Source organism: Amphibalanus amphitrite, unplaced genomic scaffold (assembly GCF_019059575.1).
Source record: "Amphibalanus amphitrite isolate SeventyFive unplaced genomic scaffold, NRLGWU_Aamphi_draft 000100F_arrow, whole genome shotgun sequence".
NCBI classification, from domain to species: Eukaryota; Metazoa; Arthropoda; class Thecostraca; order Balanomorpha; family Balanidae; genus Amphibalanus; species Amphibalanus amphitrite.
The window spans coordinates 938,529-957,020 of record NW_024881595.1 but is presented as its reverse complement, the minus strand read 5'-3'; the positions used below and the strand labels follow the sequence as shown (position 1 = coordinate 957,020).

Below are 18,492 nucleotides of genomic sequence, written 5' to 3'. Positions count from 1 at the left end.
TCATAGTGAATTATTTCACACCAACACTCGTCTGTTCGTGGTAAGAGCTAAGGAACAAAAGACCAATCAAGAATGGAGCACGGCCTACGCCTTTGACCGGTCACAAGTTCACCGTCCTACTGTCATGTTGTTGATGATGGAAACAATGCCGATAGAAGACCGATAAAGCATGTGTCTCGTAGAAAAGATTTGTCTTTTAATCTTAATGGCTTCCCATTGATTTACCACTGCTCGCTGGACCCGCTATCAGGATCCGAAAAGGCCATCTTCAGTCTTGTTTATTGCGACTTTTGTTGCGAGCGAGTGCTTCTTGTATCCATGGGCGTCAAGGTGCCCTTTCTCAAAAAAGGTGCAACATATCAAGTCCGTCGTAGCACGTAAGCAATACTTCTGTTGAAATAAAATAATCTCCAGGTGTGACATTTTTTAGTCTTCATGCGACGCAGTGATTTTCGGCGACGTCACAGTTCTTTCCTGAAGTCCCGTCTCATGAGGTGAATGTGCGTCCCGGCCGGCCCGGGTGCAGCGGGCTCATCAGGGGACCGTGCAGTGATGGGACTCGCCGGGACCGCCTCTCCTCGGGCGCAGTGAACCGTGGCAGGGGTGACGGCCCACAAATGCCGACCGCCAGCGTCGAGCGTCGCGTCGGCTACCCTCTCCCAGTGGAAAGCGCAGCCGTTGCGCAACGGCAACCAATTCGGGACGTTTTACCCGTCTGTTTTTACATGTCGCGCGAGTGTCGCATTCGCGTCCCAAACAGGCATTACGTGCGGCCGGGGGCGCCGGCTCTGTCCCGTGGCGCGGTCGTGCACGGGTCGCGGCGCGGCCAGCACGCGAGGCCGGCCGTAATTGAGTTGGCCGACAGACCGTCTGTGGTCCCTCAGCCGCTCCCGTCTCTGCTCCGCGCCGCTCCGTACCGTAGGGGGTGAAGGCCGACGGGCTCCCACCACCAACACGGCGCGCCCGACACCACTGATGTCTGAATCCAGTGGCCGATACGGGTGATGCGGCCGCCGCTCGGTCGAGTTTATGACGGGAGCTCGGCGGGGCGCCAGCTGCTTGTGGTCGGCAGCCGCTGCTACCGCCGAGATACACGACAGGTGAAGCGCAGAGATGACTCTGTCACACGGCCAGTGTCGCAATGTTTTGGGCTCGTGCGAGAGAATCACCGATGTATAATGCTGCTTCCTCCAGACACGCATAAAACAAGTGGTTGCTTGAAATCGAACGCTGGTCTGACGGAACGATCAGTCTTTTTTTTTTGTTATTTTATTGCTTGGTGAAGTGGGTGGAGTAGAAATAAAGTGAAAAGGAAACTGGAGGCGGATTTTCACCGTAGCTCCAGAACGGAGTAGATGAAGTTTCACCTAAATTTCACAAGAAATTTGCCATTAGTAGGTGCGTTGCATAGGCATATATAACCTACTGTGCTAATGATATCGTCATCGCTGTAGGCTCTGATATTATCAGAGCCTCAAGCGATGATTCTGCACCGTTGTCATGCCTTATATCAAGGCCAGTGTTGCAATATCTGCGTGGCACGGTGGCCCGTTTCCCAGCACGTGATGAGCACATTTGCGGGCAGTTCACACATCCATTTATTATGCGGTACATCAAGATAGTCTCATGCCGAACCCACCACCGCTCTAGCGTACCCACCTTACGTTAAGCCTAAGGCACTAACGTCAACCGAGCTTGAGTTCGGTTACGGGCTGGTAGATGAACCCAAACTTCATTCGAGTCGGACCTGGTGGCGCCGAAGCTTAGCGTTGACCGTCGACGTTCTGTCGACGGTCAACGCTAAGCTACGGTTCTGTAAATTTGTAGCCCAACTAGCGCCATTCTCGGACCCTTTTCCGTCGCCTGCACCGGTGCCATGTGTCGGGCCCGTGTGGAGAGCGTGCGACTGCGAGTGCGCCGCTGCGGTGGCCGCCGGGGCCGCCACGGGCCTCTATACCGTGCTCCTCCACCACCTGTCGTCCTGCCGTCGATCTGCGTGCCGAGGGTGGCGCGGCAGCGAGTCGCGGTGACGATACCGGCGCGGTCGGAGCCGTCGTGTCAGAGCCCGGTGACGGTGCGGGGAAGGGGAGCGGGCCGCGGCCGCGCCCCGGGCCATGGCGTGGAGGGACGGTGGGGCGGCCGGCCCGTCCGGTCACCTGGTGCCGCGGGCAGTACCCGGCAGCGAGGAGCGCCTCAGTCCAGTGAGTACACGCAGCTGACGGGGTGACTGCGTTGAGTTCTACCCACCATAGCTGCTAGCGCACGAGGAATAATATGGGAGTTAATCTTTGTCTCATTATGCGTCATTGTTATAAATAAATAACCTAAAAGATGGGCATTTATATGTATCTTTAATTCGATTCATGCCATATTGCACAAACCCACTTCAATTAGCACACGCAATACTTTGATTTCGACGTGATTGCGCAACCGCTGTCATAAATCCATCCACAGCCGAGCCTGTCAGTTGACGTCATCATATTTAGCTGTTGGATGACGCTTAAACTCCGACTCCCGCCGTAGAAACTGCGATATAGCGAGCGGAACGACCAACATTCGGCTGGCTGGTCGGTCAATGACGATTTATCTCCTCAGAGAGGCGTTTACATTCCACTCCGGCCTTACCCAACCAGCTTGTGAAGGCTTGTTCGCACGATTCTCGTCAGACGTGAGACCCCATATCGAAATCGCGGTGCTTCGACCATTGAAGAGATCATCTCTCGGTCCTCCTGATCTGAGTTTTGCTCGGAGGTTTCTGGACAGTATTGTCATCCAATGTCGACATTCGCCACTCAGCGGTGCTCTGAGTGGGGGTCATGCTATTGAGAGCGGTGGGGTGAGAGCGTGTCACACGCTGCGGAGAGCGATGGTGAGAGGCGCCGGAGCCGCGTAGGATCCACGCCCGGGATAGTGCTGGTAACATTCATCTCCAACTGTACCTCGGCTCCTGCGGCGAGGTCCTCGGCTGTCCTCATTCTGCAGCGGCGCGGGCTGCTGCAGCGGCCGCCGGGTCACCACGAGGTCGCGGGTGGAGCTCAGAGCGGCCGTTACCGCGTGCTGAACTCTGACTAGGCTTTGTAGTACATACGTCTGGCGGCAGATGGGCGAGCGTTTCCTTTGTGAGAAAAGTCGGCGGGACAAACACTCGTCACAGGCGGGAGAACCAAACGTTATCTATTTGGAGGTACTTTTTTGACAAATGATGCTTTCGAACCGGTATTTGTTTTTTAAGAAGTTAAAAAGTTTGATTGAATATATAGGTACTTATTTTAGTTGTCGTGAAAAAAGGTTATAAACAGATAATTCTATGGCTAATACCTACTAACAGCGAGCGGACGACAACCAGCAGCGCGTCTTTAAAGACGCCCTGACCGGAGTCGAAGATCGGCGTAAAAAACACCCGATGATCACCGCCGGCCATCAATTTTACGACTCGGCTCATAGTGTGCGAATCGTTGCTGTCGACAGCTGCTCGTTACAACAGTTATAATGACGGGAACACGTCTACTTGGTACGAATTTCGACTGAGGCTGCCAGTATCTGACCACCACTGTGCTAACTCACTCACTCACTCACTCATTCGCTCACTCACTCTCTCACCGGCAGAGGACATACAGCGATATCTTCAAAAGATTCCTAATTTGAAGAATAAAAAAACTCAGCTTGAAAATCAATCACTTAAAACTCACCATTTTTTCCTCTCAAAACTTTTCTTCCCTTGGCCTACCAACTCTAGGTATTGTTTCAAACCAGCTGGTATAAGAGTTCTCGAAAATGTTAATTTGAGACGGTAATAAACGTCATCAAGCTGAACGTTCTCCTTATGGCGTGTTTTCGGGAATCGATGCATATCTAACGGAATGACTATTGGATCGCTGCAATAGACTGCTGGGTTCGGTCGACCTGTAATTGAGATCGTGAGCGCGCAATCATACTTTAATGTTCATCGGAACATGACCGAATTTGGAACTTTCGATCTCCGGCATGGGTGTTTGTGATTCACCGACGGTAAAAATCACGCCTCGATTTCACAACACAACTCCCAAATATGATAAATGGGTTTTGTTGTCGTTGCTGACATTTTAAAGCAGGCAGGACCACTGATCTGGAGACACTGCTTGGCGTGTTGTCTGCCGTCTGGCCAAGGTTCATTAATTGTTGAGTATCAGCCTCCTTCTCCCAGGTCCACGTGACCTTGGTCGATGTTATTCCGGCTTCTAGGCCTACCAGCTGCTGACCGTGTGTTGACGTGTCGTCATCATTAACTCACGTAAATACTAATTATATTGAAGGCAAAGTGCCTAGCAGAAATTATCTTCCTAGAACTTGGCATGGTGCTCTTATACATGAACCATACCTAGAACTGCTGCAGCGCCTGTCTTTGAGCTTGGCCTTATCTCAGCTCCCCCTGTAAGGCGTTTCGTGAATAATGAAACAATGCCCGCCGCCCCGCCCTCCGCCGCCCCCGTGTTACGTGTGCGGCCGCTGTGTCTGTGCCGGCCTCACGTGCCGCCCGCACTGCGACGGCCATCATTATGTCAAATTAATAATGTTGCAAAATGCACGCCCCGCGAGTAGTGGATACACTGTTGCAAGCGGCGCCCAACGAGAGCAATTACGTGTCACCGGAACCTGAAATTCCCGGTGGCACCGCGCAGAGACGTGCCTGCTGCCGCTGAGACGCCGAGTCACGCCAGCCCGCTACCCTCGACCTTGGCACAGACAAACGGAGAAACGGTCGTTGTCAACGTTAAATGTCATATGATCAATCATAGGCGTGCGAAATTCAGTTAGCTACGTCTTTACTTTGCTCATGGCGATGTGTCTTTGGAAACAATGCAGTTATGTCATGCTTACAAACTATTCAAGTTCTGACGTAAATTAACAGCTATATATTCTTACACAATGGTGTGTCGTCGGGTCACATCTACATTATACATACATTTGTCATGCTCAGTTCGTGAGGATGGAGGCGAATGCTTACAGACGTTGTCGTGAGACCTAAACTCCGTCAGTCCTGACTTGTCGTGGGCGTAGAGGTAGCTGGGAACTGCAGCTGGTGGAACGAACAACAGCTCGGCGTGGCTTCACTGCGCCATAACGGTCATGTCCGTCACATGGTGAGGAGTGCGACCGTGGTCTAAACGCAAAATATTAGACCAATAATACAGTATGATTGTTGTCTCTGAGTTAGATAGCCCTCACCAGTGCAGTGTTGAGATTATCAGGTGGCCATGCCACAGATGACGTTCTAAAGAACAAGTGTCATTGTGCCTTTGCCACTGTGCGTTTGTTTCTTAGAAGGCACAAAACTAGCTCGACAGATATAGGCAGTAGGCACAGACATACATAAAGGAGTAGGTATTTGATAAGTTCATTTTCCGATATCTACATAGCATTCTTATGGCGCACCTGCCTTTAAAATAGGTACCTACTTTAATTTGTTCATCACAAACCTATCCATATTTGTTCGAGTATTCCAATGAACGCGTGCGTTCCTTCGTTTACCAGCACACCCGTTGTTTGTTATCCACCAGCCGATGCATCCCGCTGTTAGGTGTGCGAGCACCCTCAATAACAGCCCACCGAAAACCGTTAGAGCTGCGCCGTGTAGAGAATACCTCAGCCTCGGCACACAGCAGGGAGTTCGGTCACACGTTGTCAGCTTTGTTGATGGGCCCGATTTGAATAAGCTAGCGTGCCACACGGTGAGATTCGAGCCTGCCTGATTATCGAAATTGGCTGTGAAATCTTAACGTCGTTCCGGGGGCAGGTAGGTAGCCAGCAGGAAACGCTAATCCAATTTGCGATGAGTGATGTAAGTTTCAAGGCCCATGGAACCAATGATAAACGCAAAGTCACACCGTGATCAGTGATGGGGTGTGATGTGTGCTGTGTGCACTTTTCTAGGGGACAAACCAAAATACGAGACTTCTGTCAGCTTTCAATGGACGGCTGTCGAATCAGGCGAAATAGTCAGATGGGTTGCTGAGCTCTGCTCCTCGTCATCGGCCATAAAGCGAAAATGTGATTTATGAGTCATGGCGATCATTTCCCGCGTGGCCTTATAGGCCCAGTTACTATGCACACTAAAACCACTACTGACATCATCGTTGCCAGCACGGGTGCACCGAGCTCTTTGCAAACCAACACCACTCGGGGAACCAAACCCACCCCTTTCTGTGTCACCCCCAGGCCGATTTTTATCGGTCTTTTATGATTCTGTGAACCACCCAGGCACCTACGGATACGTCTGTGGTCCTGCGCGCAAACCGTGGAGGGCATGTCCCTGCGACCAAGGCCACGCTACCAGTCGGCTCATCGCCAGGGTCCGGTCACGACCCCGCTGGGAACCGGAAGAGACGCCCGCGCGTCATTAGCTGTGCCGTCTGCGCGTCCCTCCGCTGGCCGACCGCGCCTCTGACAGGCGGACAGACGGGAGAGGGAGTCAGGGCCTCCACGGGGTGGCCTTCCCACCCGCAGCCACGACTGCTCGGTCTCGTCAGCATTCACCCCCGTCAGTCAGCGGAGTAGGGTATTACAATCCCGACAGAGACCAGAAACTGGAGTGGGGCTGGTGAGAGTTGTGACTTTACCACTGCGGCTAGTGCTTCACTAGCTAGTCGATGGAGCCATTTCCACCTCTCTACGCATTTAGTAATTCCCACTACGACAATCTCCATTCCACTCCGGAATTACAAAAAGTCTAACCGCAACAGTACTCTACAATGTGAGAAGGGAATGGGCAGGTTCCAGCTATTTACTGGTTATCGAGAGCAGTATACCTACTAAATTCACGGAAACGTCCGTCTCTACACTCTGATAGATTACGCCAGGCGCGAATCAGCTGAAGGCTGCGCCCCCCCCCCTCCCCCAAGTCGTCATACCAATTCGCCACTGCGCAGTTATGGATTCGTTCAGCTCTGTCGCTGAGAGAAGGGGGAGGGGAACAGGTGGGGCGGAGCGGGACGGCCGGACATTGTCTGGGCGGCTGGCGTGTTTTTCCCGAGCTAGCGGCACGGAGTGTGCCCCGTTCCGGCAGGCCGGAGCGTTTGAAAGGCGAGCCGACCAAGGCTGCTGCCGTTTTTACCAGTGCGAAATGACGCAGTTATGACAGAGATGCTCTTATGGCCAAGGCCTTGAATTCTGTAAATTTTACGCCCTTTGTTACCTTTTTTAGCACTTGACCGGTTCACGCATTCACTGAAGTAGGCATTGCGTAAGAAAGTACCATTCAACAAAGATAACTTCACAGCACAACATGAGTTGTAGAGCCTTCACTAATGACTGAAATGTCGGCCTTATTGCCACAGATCGCGCGGCCGGACTGGGATCTGGACCGATCGACACCGACCTACCACTCACTGGAATGGAGTGGGAGCTGTGCCAGCTCCGGGGGCCGCCGGCTGAGCTTCAGCAGCTCCGGCCACCGCCAGCTCGGTCCCGACAGCCCCGGACACCCTGCCAGCCGGGCCCGGTTCCGGCGCAGCCGCCACTCGGAGCACGTCTTCATGGTAAGTCCGCCGATCACCGTAGCGTGCCACCGTGTGATTCTCGGTAAACCCTGTCTGTCGAGCTGGTGTTGGCGTTATCTGGCCACTCGATCATCCGTCCAGCAGCCGTTTCTGGTCTGCGGAGAGTCCGACGGCCGCGGTATCGTGGTGAATCGTCAGGAGATGGTTCCGGGATGTCTCACGAAGGCGTGATCGGCTACTTGGGCTCGAGACTCGAGTGACGGAAAAGCTGCCGGAATTTCTGGAGATGTCATCGTCGAAGGTCGTGCTCGATGACGTGCTGGGAGCATTGTTAATCGTAGGCGGTATGCTTAGGGGGGCAATGTGATCTTAAAAGACGCACCTATTTCTTTAAAGAGGCTATCTTTACCTACCGTGGTTTAGAGTTACTATGTGGTTCAGGCCACGCTGCAACATGAGTTTGAATATTTATTTGCGTCCACGTTCTTGTGCGCCGATAAATCATAAGGCTATTTGTCTTTATGCTATGGGAACGGCACATTTTACTCTGGGAACAAAACGTGGCACATTATCCTGCCAGTAACACTCATACGCACTTAGCGTAACATATTCACGAGCCACTTACGACCACATTGCAAACACCGCCGAGAGCTGACTCAATGAAACGACCTTGCTTCCGATTCAGTATCAGCCCAGTTCCGGTGCGCGTCCTTGAACCTTTTGTAGGGGAAAGGTGCCGGATGTTCACCGTCCTCTGAAGGTCCCCACTCCCACCCCCGCTTACCGCCGGTCCGCCCGGCAACCGGTTCTTGACTCAGCCCTATCTGTTCAGCGTGATCGCCGGAATGTATAGGGGCTTCCGCTGTCTGAACGGTCGTGATGACCGCGCTACCAGCTCGTACCATGGGGAGGGACGAGCGCGGAGGGGTGAGCTAATGACCCTGCCTGCCGGCGGGCCGCCGGTGCCGTCCTGTGGCCGCCGGGGTCGGTGTCTGAGCGACGCATCCACCCCGCGGCGGCTGGGGAGGTGATGTCAGCGGACTGACGGGCAGGGTATGCGTCAGTCCTGCGGCGAGATGGCCCTGAACCGGGGGCGGCCCTGCCCGGCACCGGCCGCGCTGAGCTGGCCGCCGCGATCCACATGCATCCTGATTCCAGACTGCGGTCCTTCAGCCTTGGCACGGAAGGATGAGGTTACAATGGTAGGCCAAATCACGCTACTCTTATACCCAATATATGCTTCAAACAGAGGCGTTAACATGACGTGCTGATAATTTATTTAGTGTTTGCTGCATCAGTACACAATACACATGGTATGCAATTGTTAATGACATAAAGCGAACGTCGGCGTGACTGTGACGGCGGCACTTTCTAACGGCGCGGCCGCCCCAGACCTTGCCGCGGCAGGATGTTGCGCTATGGGCCGTGTCAGAGCGGCCGGCGGGGCTCCTACACGGCTAGCGGGGCTCCTACACGGCCCACATGCGTCATTGCTCGTCAGAACCCGCCGTCGGACGCCCGTAAACACTCACATCCGTCTTTCCCGAAACAAACACCGCCTAATAGAAAACAACGACCGTATCGGAGCGGCCGGCCGCCACTGATATCGGTGTGACCCATCTTTGACCTGCTGGGAGCGCGGTGCTGCCACTGCTCCCCACTCCCCCGGGTTATAGCCGGGCGCCGACCGGCGCGGCGTTACGCCACGACGACGCTCCACGCGGTTACACGGCGGCACATGGGCTGCTCGGTGCAGCAGGTGGGGAGACGTGTCCGCTCACAGCGGCGTGCACAGTTACAGCGGCGTGCACCTTCACACACAGTCCGGTTGGAAGCAGAGTTCACACGGATGGGACGGTTAGGCGGTAGTGATGGTGCGAAGATAATGTGAGGTGAAAAATCGCAAGCTGGTTTTGACGAGCTGCAATAAGCGGTGTTCAATATCCCGTGTGGTCTATACGGGAGTGCCTGATGACACCCGACTCAACTGTGGTAAAACATTGGTGATATACGTACTATTCCCTCACTGCAGTTTCCAATACTAGTGTTATACACAGTCCTTTATCGCAGTCTCCGGTGTAAGAGCTATGCACAAACCCTTCACTGCAGTCTCCGGAGAGCTATGCACATATCCTTCATTGCAGTCTCCGGTGCTAGATCTATGCGCATACCCTTCATTGCAGTATCCGGTGTTGGTGCTATACACATATCCTTCGTTGCAGTCTCCGCAGTTAGTGCTACACACATGTCCTTCATTGCAGTCTCCGGTGTTAGTGCTATACACATATCCTACATTGCAGTCTCCGATGTTAGTGCTATACACAAACCTTTCATTGCAGTCTCCGGTGTGGGTGTTATACACATTCTCTACTGCAATCTCCAGGTCGATGTTGAAAGTGATTATACACGTATACTTCTCTGCAATGCCCTCAGTGTTAGTTTCGCATCAAACCCATCTATTCCAGTCCCCAGTATTGGTGTTTTTCACGCACTGCAAATCTCCAATGTTGGTGTTATACAGTACACATCCCGTCACTGCAGTCTCCCTTGTTGTTACCCATATTTGGCGTTCCCTGTGCCCGCAATCTCAAACACTTCACTGCCACTGGACTCATTGCGGTTTAAGGATAAATAAAAATAAGTCAAAATGTGTCTGCAATCTGCATATTATTCACTCACGTTTGCAGTGATCGTGGCTGAAACACCACCTGTCTTTGCAACAGCACTGAAAGTAATTTCATCACGCCGCGTTGCAGAATATTGCATCTAAATACAGTATGAACCGTCCTAGAGAACACTGGTGCATATCATGACCCTGGACCTTGACTGCTTGCCAAGCAACCAAGCTCAACATATACATTTCTGTGTTCAGCTGAGTGTTTCACGGGGCGGTTGAACTCAGTCGACTGGGTAACCGCGAATGTTGCAGCTTGAGGATATGGAGAGCGAGCCGAGTTGGCCGAATCGGCCGTCGTGGTCGATTTGGCCGTTGGCCTTGACCGCACTTGAAATAAGTTAGGAAATGTTACCACGGTTGGGCCTGCCTCGAGCCATGTTGAAGACGCCGTGTGGCAGGATTTACCAGCAGTTTAAACTGGGCTATATGGTGTGGTGAGATGATGCAACTGAACTGTTTTGCCGCCAGCATAGAAACACAAGAATCAAATAGCTGTCGCGATTCTTTTAAACTTGCGTATGAATTTATCAAAATTACTTCACATGCACATACATATGTGATTACTGGGTATTAAATGTATTTCCAGCCGTTTTACATTCATAATTGCGATAAAAGGAAAAAACTTGGTCCTTAAAAAAAGCAATCTATTATCGTTGTTGCCTTTTGAGGCAATTAGGCGTCACTGTGGGATGTGCGTCAGTGCCAGTGACCGCCGGGTGCTTCTCTTTAATCACACGCCGAATTGGTAAAATGGTTCATTAACGAGGTGGGTTTTATCGGCAGCTGTAACGGTCATTAAGCTTTGTGATATTACTGCGGTAAAAATTACTGGGTGATAACAGCCTAGATTACTTTACTGCTAATAGCAACTCCCATGTGAAAACCGTGGCCAAAGTATTTAGTGCGTCTTCACGTCGTATGTGCCCATCTGCAAAAAGAGCACTCTGCCATTTATGATGAAATCTTACAAACTCGTTAGTGCTACGCAAATGGCACATCATATGAAAAAAGAAAAAACTTGGTCCCTAAAATCGTGATTTATGATCGTTGCTGAATTTATTTCCCACGTAAAATCTATTCCTTGACTATAATAGTTCAAAGCCTATATCTGTGGGCCAAAATGGCATTAACATCATTCGAAGTGAAACTGATTAGGAAGTCACCGTTGACGCACAGTTTGTTTGCACACTAGTCCGGTCTCCTATGACGTATGTAATGGGTGACAGTATCCATCCTATTGATATCCAGCCTTGCCTCGGAGACCAGTCTAGACCAGAACAAGGCGCTGGTCTTCAGTCTCGATAAAGTCAGATACAGTGACGTAGACATATGTGATGACACTGGACACCTCGGATGACGTCATCGGACCTCCCCGGTGCCTCGCGACCCTGGCACAGTGCCGATACAGGGAAGGGCACTGACTGGTTCAGGCACGGGTCGCGCCTTAATTTTAATTATCGGATGCGTCATGTGGTGCCTTATTTTGCGAGAGCTCCAGAGAGCTTCATAACGCATAGTCAACATCAATTTAGGTAATAAGTGATAAGGGGAGCCAACCATAAGCAGCAATGTTCACTTGGGATGTAAATTTCCTTTCGCTACCGCTCAAGAAACAATGGATGATTTTACATTCAAATACCGCCTAGCCCTACATTTGCTTCATCTAGAGCGTGAAACTGGCCATACAAACCACACCTTTGTGCATGACCGCTTAAGAGTCGGTGACCCGAAGATGATCAGGAAGATGTAGCGACGCTCCCCGCTCCCCGGTATTCATGCCTGTCACAGCGCTTTGCAACCATGTCAAGGTGCTGAAGCAAGCCATTTAACCCCTTCAGAGGCAATGCAATGCTTCCTGTTCAACCTTTGCTCACTGTGAACTGTCTGCAGTGTTACACGCCGCCTTCCGGGCTAGCCATTCTCTGGCTGTGTTGGGCTATCCCACATAAATTCGATTCGCTGGAGGGTATAATCGCTCTCCCACGGCCGCCGGGCCGCTCCGGGGACGTGGGGTCAAGCTCAGGGAGGGTCCTTGCCTTTCAAATCACGGACCGTCTACCCGGCCGCGCCCATCCGCTGCGCCCATCGCGTCGGCTAGGAGTTGCCCGTCGAGATATCGGCCCGGGGCCAGACCCTCTGGCTGTTTGCGACAGTCCGTCGGCGCTCAACGCACGAGAGAGTATTCCGACTCTCGTCCAAACACCTGGTGCCCAATGGTGTTCCTGTGTAGCATGCATTATTCAAACACGCCCACGCGATGCTCTATTCATGCAACGAACACGATGTCCTCACAGGGTGGGGAAGCTGTGAAATGCATCGAACGACTCAGAACTCTGGGCCAAGGTCTGGGGCGCGACACACATCCCATGGCTAATCGGTCGCCTGCGTCACCGGTCCGTGGGAGAACGGCGAAATCTTCGCTCGCTTGCACAGCGTTTGACCGTTGGCGGTTGACCGGGCATATGAGGAGTTGTGTAACGCTCGCCAATGCTCCGTCGCGGCCGCGTTCATACATCAGTGAGCTCCGTGCCACGGGGGCTGTCATGGCCCCGGTGGCTTGTCCCATGGGTGTGCCACTGCTGGGGGTGTGCAACGGAAACGCAATGGGCGGCCTGTTGCGCAACCGGTGGGCGGATCGCAAATGACAAATCTGCCAGCAGTTTTAGGTGAACATGATTTTTGTCAGATCTTCATAGAAACGAGCACAGATAACAGTAGTACTACTGTTATCTGTGAAACGAGTAAAATGTATGCTTTTGGTTTGCTTTTTCCCCATTTTGCAGACATTCCTTGGAGTCGCTGCTGTGCTATATTCTGTTAAAACATCGATAAATATAATTTTCTTTATAAATTGATGACAAAACCTTCTAACTCTTACGGGGTACGCACGTGGTAAAATGACAAAATCAACATTGCACTTAAATCTTCACAAATTGCGAGCCTACGCGGGTCAAATTACTCCTGCAATGCTGACGATGAACATCATGGAATTCGTGTCTGCTACGCATTAGGACCATTTCCGCCCGGAGTTGCGTCCTCCAGTGTGAGGAATGTCACATTCTCACGTGGTGTGACAAGCTCACCCGTCTACTAAAAAGCGTCTGGTTTTTAAAAGTCCCGTACAGGTCCTACCAGTTCTGACAGAATCACTTCATCTGACAGTCCCATCAAAGACTCAACTCTCTTATACGTTGGCTTTGCCTTCTTGGCTGCTGGTTCAACCACTAGCACATCATCTATTCAGCATTCGTCTCCCTGCATCCAGCCCCACCCATCTCCAGCTACTGACCCCTGCATCTCTTCCATTCCTCTCAAACCCGACATTAACCACCGCCCGTCTCCCCAAGCAATCACCGCCCTCCTTCCCATTACCCCAACTATACTGGACCGGCCGGGGGCTGATCGGGACTAGCTGGGACGGTCAGTATGCGTCGGCCCCACCCGGCCCGAGGCACCCTCCCCGCCCCACTCTATCGCTCCGGTCAGCAACAGGACGTGATCACCGCCTGTCCGTCGGTAATACCGCGCTCCACACGATTTACGGGCCGTCCGAGGCAGTGGCGGGCCCCGTTGCACAACTTGGATCGAATCCGGGAAGATGGAAATGCCGCGGCGATGGTATGGTTCAGGGGGATGGTTGGTGTTTTCCTCGTCATGAAGAGGTGGCAGATCACGCGCGAGAGAGTGAAATATGCGTCACCGGAACCGCCCACCACTGCACTGGCGATAAACAAATATCCGCTACAGTGTTCATGGTCTGCCTTCATTGTTTATTATTGTGTGAAAGTTGATTCCACGCAATGGTCGTTTTGACATCGTCCCGGGTTATGGTATTTGGTCGCCGCCGTTTACGTAAATTGCCATATGATCCACACCACTCAGTGACCAACTTTGCGCCGAATCGCCACTTCGCGTGCTACTTCACCCACGCGAAATAACTGAACGGAAACGTCACGCAACAACTTCGGCTATATCTTACTTAGCCTGTCACTGACGCTTAATTTTACCAGTCTCGGATCCGTTCAACGATTTATTTGGTTCACTTTCACTCGCATCAAGCCGATGCCTTCAGGCCGCTGGTGGTCGGGCACGGTGACAGTTTAGGCAGCAATTGACAAAAACGACGACGTGATTGTACGCCCCAAGTGCGGCCACAATAACGTGCTTATGTGGCTCGGTGCCTTTTTGTCCGCCTTCATTGCCCGTGTCGCCCGATTTCGACGTCGTCGATAAACGCCAGTCCCGACAGCAAGTAGCGAGAAGTGGTCATTGTGGGTTCAAGCCCAGTCCTGTGTTGTCTCATGATATATTGTCACCGAGCTGGTCGAGAAAATAAACGTTCACAGGACAGCTGTTTGGATAATGAACATATATGTTTAGAATGATATGCACTGCGGTTCAGGTTGAAGTTTAAATAATAGAGAGCTACCAATTTACACTTTATTCGCTAGATGCTCCGCCAGGCTAGGCACGAATACTCGTCTGGCGCTAGGATCGATTTACAATCGCTCTTCGGCGATTCAATTCAATTCTGTTCAATTATTATTCAATCTGTTACTAGAAACGAAATTAACGTTCTAAGCGTTTGTATGAATATGCGCGTGAATCGCCCGATAAATGTTTGGAACGATATCCTTGAGCATAATCCATTAAAGAATCCTTTTGTCCATCGCCAGATACGTATGCCAGCGAGGCTCGCCAAAAATTCCTATGTCCTGTAAGACTTGCTACTAATGCCCACTGTCATAGCTGCAGTTTTCAATGACGTCTAGCCTACCCTCTGCAATAACTATCCGCCGCCTTCGTGTCCTGTTCTCCCGCTGCGGCCGCTTTCCATTGGGCCCCATTGGCGCTGTGCGCTGTCGGGCGACTCTCTCTGCAGCCTGAATAATCACGGCCTGTCACCACTGCACAGACTCCATGCAGCGGCCCGGGTGTGGCCCGGCACACGACCTGTCCAGGAACAAAGTCGGCCCGTGACTACCGTGTACGGATCTGTGCCGCACACTTTGCCATTGTTGCAGACGTCAGCATTGTACGAGTTACTGCAGCATTACGAGAGCTGTCATTTCAGGCGGCCAATGCATGCTGTAGACTAGTGCAGGCTGATTTCAACATCTTTGGAGGTAAACGGTATTGCTTTAGTCTTAGAGTGACAATATGCCCATGGTGCAGAACCGGTATGCTGAATCAAACCTGTGCGCTCATATACGTCACTGAGACATTCGTTACCGTGCACCCATAATATTCAGACCTGCACCCAGGACTCCAAGTAGGGCAGGTTATTCGTCTTGCCCACGGGACTAGAAATAGCCGTCTGCTCACTGTCATATATCCGCGTATTTTACCGTCAAGCCAAGCTACACATGGGGAACAAAGATGCCTAATCACGATCCGTACCTGACGGCAAAGGCGGATCCCGTCAAGCTACCAAACTCCTCAATATCATAACTACATCAGCTCAACCGCGCCGTCTCCACCAGCTGACCACTCTCGTCCGAAACTGGGGCAGTTCTCCGTGACACCGCCGCAGCTGAGAGCTTCAGCAGCTCAAGAGGGCTCGAACCACCCCCTCCTGTCCCTGGCCCTGTGAGTGTGAGGAGCTCCGCCCGCCGGCCCGTCCACCCGCTCGGCCGCCGCGCCGGGCGCCGCAGTCGGAGACGGGAGGGGGCGGTGTCGGCGGCAGCGGTGGAAGTCACAGGGCTGCAGGTCGCAGAGTGCGCCGTGACGCCGTTGGGGACGGACGGGCTAGCGCGGTGCGCGAGGCCAGAAGCTGCCTCAGTGACACTGGTGAAGTGAATAGGCAGTGACACTGATGAACTAAGTGAACGTCAGTGACTCCTTATATCGACACGTGGTGGATTCTAGTGACGGGCTGATTGAGGTGTCCCTCGTCTATGCCCAGGCGGTGCGCCGTTCGGCGACGAACGCCATTCAGAGCGGAGGTCTGTCAGTTCTCGGTGGGTCACATCTCAATCAGTGGACTTATTCAGAAGAATCAATCTACCTCCTGTTACCACTCTGGCGACTGGCAGTGACGGCAACCGACGGACTATCCAGGACCGACTGAACACGGACGCCCTCGGGGCGGCACGAGAGGACTCAAATTTCAACTCGTGAGTGCAGTGACGCGCAACCATGGTGCTGGATCACTCGGGACAGTCCTCTCTAGTGACGGCCTCGTCCTCGGAGCTGGTTAGTGAGGCGAGGACGGGCCGCGAGGACTCGAGGAGGAAGCGGCGGCGACTGAGACGGGTGTCGACCAAAAGGCCCAAATACCGCCGGCCGGTGGTGCGACGAATCAGCACAAAGATACTCGGCAAAAAGCCGGCAAAAAGGAAAAAGAATCCACTCCAGTGGCTGGTAAGTGCAGAATGGTGGTTGATTTTTTTTTAAAACAAATTGCATCTCTCTTAACTATTGAAACATCATTTTCAGCGAAGCATTTGCTGCTTCCCGTGTTGATGATGAGACTGAACGATGAGCTTATCTTACAGCTTCGAAATCTTAGAGCTAAAAAAGTCACGATAAAAATAATGTGTAAGCGGATCTCGTCAACGACTAAGAAAGCCTTATTTAATTGCTTTTCCAATCTATAAGAACAGCAGCGTTACTAAGAACACAAAAGCCAAATCACTCTCCTATCTGCCAAGCTCTTTATTCCTTTTTTTGCGATGAAAATTAAGATAATGGCTACTCATCACATTAACAGTTAGGTACTTCAACACGTGCAACGCATGCTCGAGTCAGAACACACGCTTGCTCCGTTTCCATTTTCCTTCCATGTTGTAACTACGTCTTTCCGGTGTAACTCCGCAGCACAATATTTCCTTAGCCGTGCATTCTACGAGCACCAGTATTATGCATTTACCGTTTTATTGAATGTGGTCGCCAGGCATTCTGGCTCGCGTTACTGCCACAGGGAAACCAACGAGCAGAAACCGTCAGTCTTTTCTGGAAATCAGCGGTAGTTGTTCGTCATGCTGACAAAGACACTGAAGAGTGATTCGAGCAATCGACTTCAGCAATAAAGTCGAGCTTTAGTACATATGTAGTCACGAGGCGCCACGTAAGCGCATACTTACCACTTCGTTTCTGGAGAGGAAAGAGGAAATTTGGCTGCGTGAAAGTCGGCAGATGTTCGTCTTCCTCTCGCTGCATGGATAAGGGATCAACTAGGGATCAGCTCTAATGAATTACATAATTTCAATAGAAAAAACGTCAAAAAGTTTCTACGTCAGCCTGTCAAAACATATTTATGTATACCTAGGTCAACAAGTAGTAATTGGAAAATTACACCGCAAGTCAAATTGTTTGAAGATTTCAATTAGCTCGTACATGTCATTATGGGGGTTTTAGAATGTTGCGACCACCTATCATTGTGAAAAAGAGTTAATATTTTTTCTTCGAACAATGCGAAAGTAGCGCTACTGTGATAGAGCTTAGGCATATCTAAAAATTGCCGATGCGATTTCAATCAATCAGTAGGCTGAACTTCAACCACTGCTCAGTACTTTCAATGTGAACGGGGCGTGGGCGATATGTAAGATCGGTTGGTGGGTCCCTAATGATGAGCAATCAATTAGACTATCGCACACCAGGGCCTTAAACGGACCACACAGTCTACCATTCGGACTAAAATAATTTATACGTGTAAGGTTTTTGTTTTGTTTTCGTGCAGAAAAAAAGTGCTAGAGATATTCCTATCGCAACATAAAACGACGGAGGTTGACAAATAATTGTTTTAGTGGCTTGGAGATATAACTCAATCTTCCTACAGAACCTAAATACCGTCACGTTTCCGCGTATTCTCTCGCCAGGGAAGAGGTGTGCACGTGGGCCCCCACGTTCCGTCCGTCCCACACCGTGGCGGCACGGGCTCACTAAGGAACGTTCCATAACCTTCCCTCCCCCTCCCCTTTTGTACCGCCGTCCACGGAACTCTAGCTATGCCGTATTGCGACACTGGAGCTGACTCGTGACATGCTTCTGGTTATGCTTTCGATCTTAATTGAAAATGAATTACCTCATAGCAGCCCGCATTTCCCCGTCACGCTGCATAATACTGAGTTTGCCTATTGTATCGTGCATTTCTGAAATACTGCATCAGTCTGAGATTTTCGGTGCCTCGGCTCATGACCATAGCGACAAAGTTTAACTTAACCTGTGACGTTCGGAGATCCAGCAATGTTTTACGCCATCCATCGCCAAACAGCCATCACAGATGGGCTACTTCAACGTATCATAAATAGCATATGCGGCAGTAGCCCTTATCTTAGGCAGAGGCTAGTACATAGCCCCAAAGTTTAAGTCTACACACTTGCACTTTTCTCGTTTAGA

At 51.5% G+C, this 18,492-nt stretch overlaps 1 long non-coding RNA gene across 1 annotated transcript in view; it reads right to left on the bottom strand.

Moving 5' to 3' along the window:
• Positions 1 to 2,328: 2,328 nt before the first annotated feature.
• Positions 2,329 to 18,492, bottom strand: part of LOC122380553 — a 66,000-nt gene continuing 49,836 nt past the window's right edge. Inside the window, exon 3 of the long non-coding RNA XR_006256345.1 lies at positions 2,329 to 3,090. This is a non-coding gene — a long non-coding RNA (uncharacterized LOC122380553). The remainder of the gene's footprint in view (positions 3,091 to 18,492) is intronic.